The sequence below is a fragment of the Hylaeus anthracinus genome, unplaced genomic scaffold, assembly GCF_026225885.1.
Source record: "Hylaeus anthracinus isolate JK02 unplaced genomic scaffold, UHH_iyHylAnth1.0_haploid 27476, whole genome shotgun sequence".
In the NCBI taxonomy this organism is placed as follows: Eukaryota; Metazoa; Arthropoda; class Insecta; order Hymenoptera; family Colletidae; genus Hylaeus; species Hylaeus anthracinus.
The window spans coordinates 22,999-29,418 of record NW_026535265.1 but is presented as its reverse complement, the minus strand read 5'-3'; the positions used below and the strand labels follow the sequence as shown (position 1 = coordinate 29,418).

Genomic DNA, 6,420 nt, shown 5'->3' with positions numbered 1-6,420 from the left:
TTCTGGGAACTTTTGGTGGATGAGTTGGATTTTAACCCTTTGGAGTCCTGAGGATTTTGATAGATAAGATAAAGTCTCTAGAGTACATTCTCTGGTAGAGAAATAAGGTAAATTTAAAGTTTCGCGCCACTATTCTTTAGAGGGCGTTTATAGGAACGCCTGATGCGTTTTATTTTGTAGTTCCGAAATTTCATGTTCATCTTAGTTTTATTTTACATTTCTAAGAAAGTTCTTCGGTCCTTTCGTGATATCATTTATTTTCACTTATGTTATCGGTGTTTTATATATTGTATGATTTAATAAATAAACATTAATAATGTGTTTCTAAGATTTTCAAAAGCGTACACTTCCTTGCAGATTTCCATTCAAGTAGCACGAACAAATAAATAAAAGTAGCATTGCAATAAATTACATGCTTTTTATGCTACATTATTTAATGCATGATTCTTTTTAGCATATTCTGTAACAAAATGGCTTTGTAACAAAGTGCAAAGAGTTAAAAGTATTAGTAATTGCAGAAGTATTTTATATTGTTTGGTACATCTTTATACAAAAATTAAATTTTGTTGGAGCTGTATTTTAATGTACTGAGATTTTAATTAGTCTAGGATGTTTTGAAAAATAATAATCCAATGCTAGAGTAAAATGCAAGCACAGCCATGCCACTTACAGGGCGAGTGAAATTGAACAACCATTTAATTAACAAGCCTTCTCGAGAATAAAATCGAAAGCTTGGTATTTTTATTACGTATAAACTCTCTTCAATTCCTTTAGTATAATAAACTCCTGCGTTTCGTCTTACAATTGAGGGATGGTACCCTACCCCCAAGGATTCTTCCAAGCAATTAATCTGAAAAAAATGGTGGGGATAGTCACGCGCCTCTTACAGAGTGTCTTCGAAAATACTCGAAGTTTTATTATACTCTAATTGATACAGCATTCGTTTCCATCCATTTATCCTGAAATTAAAAATTATCCTGATATTAAAAACGTTTTGTAATATTATTATAAGAATTTCATTAAATTAATTTGATTTTCGTTTATGGTTATATCGAATCGCAAGCTACCAGCTCCAAACAATAGATTAACACGGTTTGGCACAAAGGTGGCTGAGTTTATTCTTTGGTATTCTTATTCGTATTTAGCGAGGTACGTGATGAGATTAAACTAATCACTGAATATCAGTAGCGAACTTTATTAAATTATACACGGTTGCTCGCGCGGTGTCGTGGTGTCTAACTTTAACCGTTTTTCTCGACACTACTTAAAAACGCTGACAGCAAAGAACCGATCCTCGCCATATGTCGCGTAAGTAAAAAGTAGGTGACTTTCACTATAATATGTCTCGGTCATAATGATTTATTATCGATAAATGCTTTTACATAATTAGTTTATTTAATTATAATTATCTCATCTTACCTTTTGGTTCTTATGTATGTATCCTTATGTAGGTTCACTACTTATTTTTTATTTATTTTATTAGGTTCTTTTAACACGCACCAGAGTCTGCGACGATTATAATTTTTGTTTCATTTCATCTTAATTTCCTTTATGCTCTAATTTAACAGTTTGAGAGTTTGCTTCCATTCGAAGTGTAAGATTTTATCTGTTCGTCGTCTGATTGGTATCATGGATCTGCTATAATTCATGGCTATAGTTACCCAAAGAGTTTCTGTTTCCCAACGAGTGTCACAGTACCTGCTGAAACAGATAACCCTTCAGTTAACCCTGAACCCATTCCCTTGCAGGCAAATTTAAAGCGTTTTGCCTTGGACGCCAAAATTTAATACAGATGTGTAGTCTAGGTTATTCTTCTTATAATAAAAAGTCATATTAAATTTGTTGTTTTACCAAGAAAATTTGCCATCTTCTTTTGCAAAATATTTCGTGAGTCAGAAGGCTATAATCTTATCCCTTGAATAATTGCAATCTATTTAAACTACGAGCCGCATCGCAGTTGACAATGAATGGGTTAAAAATGGCTACTCTATATACAAGGTGTCCCAGAATTAGTATAAGCCAAATGGGGGGAAAGTGAGACCATTCTGAACAACAATTTCCTTTGCAAAAATGTTGCATGGTACTTCGTTTTTTGAATTATTAACGAGAAATTGCGGACCAATCACAGCGCCTGAGTAGCGCGCGCTCAGCCGCGAGAGGCGGGCCCGATGGCTGGCCCAATGGCTGAACCGAACGCCCGGTTCGAGCCAACCTCTCGCGGCTGAGCGCACACTGTGATTGGTCCGTGGTTTTTTGTTAATAATTCAAAAACGAAGCATCATTCAACATTTTCGCAAAGGAAACTATTGTTCAGAATCGTCTCAGCTACAATTTCCAGTTCTTACACTAATCCTGGGATTAACTTCACTTCTTGAAGAATTTTAAATTTAAGTGTCAAAGCATATAGTCATAACTTTTTATATTAATAATAAGTTTCCTGAACAATACAAATTCACAGCATTAAACGACAAAATTTGTTTGGCCATTGAATAATAAATTTCTCAACTTTTACCTAACCTAACCACCTAACAAAACTTCCTTCCACTAATTCTTTAGTGCCAATAAACCCCCAAAAGCATCAACAAGTTATTCCAGCCAACTGTTGTCGCTAGAAGAATCATTTCACCCTTTATCCATCCCCACGAATACTCGACGAAAAAGATACCCCGATGGCGCCTCGAAATTCCGCGGTGTAATGAACGAGCGCAGAGTGTTGCGTCCAGTCCCGATTGAAATTTCCGAATGGGAACGCAGATAGGACGAAGGAGAAAACGCCGAGTTCTCGAGCGGGGAATCGAATCCGCGTGATTTCCATCTGAAACCTCGGCCACGTTTTCGGTTGATGGTTTATATTCGCGAGCAGTCGATTTTAATAAACTCGATGTATACGGTTGGCCCCTTCTCTTTGTGGAGAAAGTTTCCGGGAGAGCGCGCCGATTTTTAAATATAGTGCCGTAGGTTTGGCCACCAATGAGAGCCGGGTCGGGCGGGAACCGTACCACCGTCAAAGCTTTTCGCAAGCGTTCTCCGCTTGCCTCGCTGATCCACGAAAAAGGCTCGCCATCCGTGGAATCTTTTGTTTATAATTTTTTTGATCATTACCCAACAGGCTACTAATTCTCCCGGCGGGTGCATTCAAAATTTATCGACGGAGCGACAAAACGCACCCTCCAATATTTTTTATCTCTCTCTTTTCACCACCCTCTCCCACTATCCCATCCTCCTCCTCCTCCTACACCCCTCCCGCCCTCTCCCGTTCTCCACGCCTCGCGAACCCTTCTGTCTGCCCTGCTCCCTCCCTTTCTGTTGCTCGTTTCGTCCCGTTCTCTCCAGCCGTACGTGCGCTCTTTCAAGCGCGTCCCATTCCCTATTGGACAGCGTTCAAAGGGTATTCAGAGTCGAAGGTCCGGAAATGGTTCGGTGAAAAAACAGGTAGACAGAGTTAGGCGCTTGTTTGTCCAAGGGATCCATCCGGGCATCGTGATTTTCCAAAAATTGAAACCAGTCCATCGAACGCGCGCGCCCCCGACTCCTTTATCTACGCTCAGCTAATTACACATTTGCCTAGCGAGCGTGTTTCGACCGTCGATAGGGAAAATCATTCCTACTGATCAACGTCTGACGGCGTAATTCTATTTTAAGAAGGTTCGCAATACGACAATTTTAAAAATAATGAAGTTGATCGAATAATATCGGTGAATGTTTATTTTCGCGTAATTAACTCATTCGCTGCTGGGCAAATTTACAGCGTTTCTGCTGAGACTCCGAGATGCAACACGTTGATTGCCGTGTCACCCATATATGGGCGACAGTGGTTTACACTCGAAAATTGAGAAGATTTAATTCTGAAATTTAGATGAAATTCGTGAATTTTGATGTTATTACAAAAATAAATACCACGATAACTGTTTGTAAATGATTTTTTACCCCAGGATCTGCTTAGATCAATTTTTCATTGTTTACTAATTCTACCCTAAACTAACCAATCTCAAATTATTACTTACTCCAAAAAAACAAAATTATTTCAAACCTTAAACTTCTATTTACCCATCGACTACAATCGATCACTGTTTCCTTTGATCCTTCCCCCTCCCCCTTGACAATAATCACCGTTTAACCCGAATCGATAGCAGGGTTGAATAATTATACTTAGCACTTCTTTAAAAATTCACCTACCTCAGAACCTGCTTAGGTCAATTTTTAATTCTTTACTAATTCTACTCTAAACTAACCAAGCTCAAATTATTACTTACTCCCAAAAAAAATTATTTCGAACCTCAAACTTCTATTTACCCATCGACTGCAATCGATCGTTCCTTCCTTTGATCCTGTCCCCTCCCCCTTGAAAATAATCACCGTTTAACCCGAATCGAAAGCGTCCCTATTGCGTCCTCCTGTCCTTTCGGACAGTGGAGTGGTAATAAACTGTTCGCGTCGGTCAAAGAAACCGACGCACCGTTAATGAGACGCGCTAGCCGGGTCCCGTGGCTCCGATTCCGCGCCAGGAGGGCATATTTGAAAAAGCCGAGAGGCGGGCTCGAGGTCGACGGAAAAAAGGGTAACAGTCTGCATTCATGGATCGGTGGTAGGGGGGGGGGGGGGGGTGCTCGAGCGAAAGCGGGGCCACGGTAGGAATAATGTGTTTAGACGCATGCATTTTTATCGCGCTACACCCCCGCCCGTCCGCCCAACCCCTTTCCCCCAGTCCGAGGCTTTTGTTGTTTCCAATGCTTTATGTGAATTGCACTGTAAAATCTCATTATAGTCGTGTGCAATGCGTCCATTATATCCCGTGCCAGAAACATTTTTCCCCATCCCCACGGCGATTTTCCGCCCTTCTTTTTCTCTGCACGTGTGTGTCTCTCTTTTTTTCCATTCGTATATCACCCTCTCCTACGGAACATTTCCTAAATTTATACCGTTCGCGCGACGGTCTAATTTGTTTCGACTGGAGAACAACGCCGCGACGACGGGAACGCTAATTATACCTGCATTAGTCCGTACGGTCGGGGTACAATTTCGTCTTGGATCCTCGGATCCTCTACTGTTTTGCCTTTTTGTAGATCGTTCGTTTTTTGGCTCCTTCAAGGGATGATGTTAGTTATTTTTTAACTGGTCTTCGGAAACCTGTGACTGTTGTACAATTTAGTAGGTTCATTGGTAGATTGTTTCTTGTGGAGGGAGAGCGAAAGAGGAGAAAAGTAAGGGAGCGTTTCGTCCTGGGCCTGCTATTGGACCAGTGATGAGCAAAACCCTAGATTTCGAATAAATCTGAAGTTTGCCGATATGTTTGTCTCGTTTCCTCTTCTGAACATTTTCCAGAGAAAGAAACGAGACAAACATGTTGGAAAACTTTAAGATTTATTCGAATCTTAGGGTTTTGCCTATCTCTGTACTGCACTCGTCAGTAAGACGCCAATATTTTTATTGTTCTTTATATTTAAATAAACGTATAGAAAGAAGTTCTACGACCCAATCTAATTATATTATTCAATTTTTAATAATTCCCCCAGTTTCTGAAGAATTTGATTTTAACCTCTTGAACCATTGATTGATCAATTGATTTTAATCTCAGAATCCTCTATCTTTCTTTTATTAAAATAAAAATTTGTATTAAAATAAAAATTTTTATGTTTCCCATTGCATTACCAATGAGTCGAACTTAACACGAAAATAAAAATTTTTATATTTTTCATATCGCCTCCATGCGAGCATTACCAATGAGTCGGCGAAGTTTACCTGACGAAACTGAGTCCACATACGACCTCATTCGGCCCCAATTACTTTAACAATACCGCGAGCACCGCGCCCCAAACACCTGCAATCAAAACGAGGTTGTGTCTGTACTGAATTTCGTCTTGCGAGTCTCGTCAATCCATTAGTAATACTCTTGTCAAAATTTAATGAAAAATGTACAAATTTTCATTTTCAGTGTTGGACGACTCACCTTGGCGTGAGTGCTTTACCATCATGGGACTTCGATCGTCGATTGCACGTAAGTGAATTAGTTAGGAACAATTCTCGAAATTATGGTGGCAGATCGAAATATCTGTATCAATATGCAAGTTTGGTATATTGATAATTGTTTTAGGAATTTTGTGTGATCGAAAGAAATTCGTGGAGTAGGTAATTAAATTCTGCACTTTTCTAAAAATTAATCTACCTTGAGAGGTTAATTAACCACTTAGGTCAACTTTTAGTATTCTCAATTTTTGTTAATTCCAGGGAGGGTTAATTTGGGGTCTTGACACTCAACTGTTAAATTTCTTTGATTTTATTACATTAGTTATATTATTTTCTTTCTTTCTATATTATCTGTCACAACCACTTTCACCTAATTAAAATCTGAATTCCAAAAACCAAAACGACCTACTTAAGGACCTAATTGAGTCAATTTTTAATTGCTTGTTAATTCTAGGC

At 39.0% G+C, this 6,420-nt stretch overlaps 1 long non-coding RNA gene across 1 annotated transcript; it reads right to left on the bottom strand.

The window, feature by feature from the left end:
- Window positions 1-812: 812 nt before the first annotated feature.
- On the bottom strand, window positions 813-5,266 carry LOC128893418 (uncharacterized). The gene is made up of 3 exons (XR_008461330.1): window positions 4,989-5,266; window positions 1,420-1,701; window positions 813-959 (listed from the first exon to the last, which is right to left on the bottom strand). It is a non-coding gene; the product is annotated as an uncharacterized LOC128893418 (long non-coding RNA).
- Window positions 5,267-6,420: the final 1,154 nt, after the last annotated feature.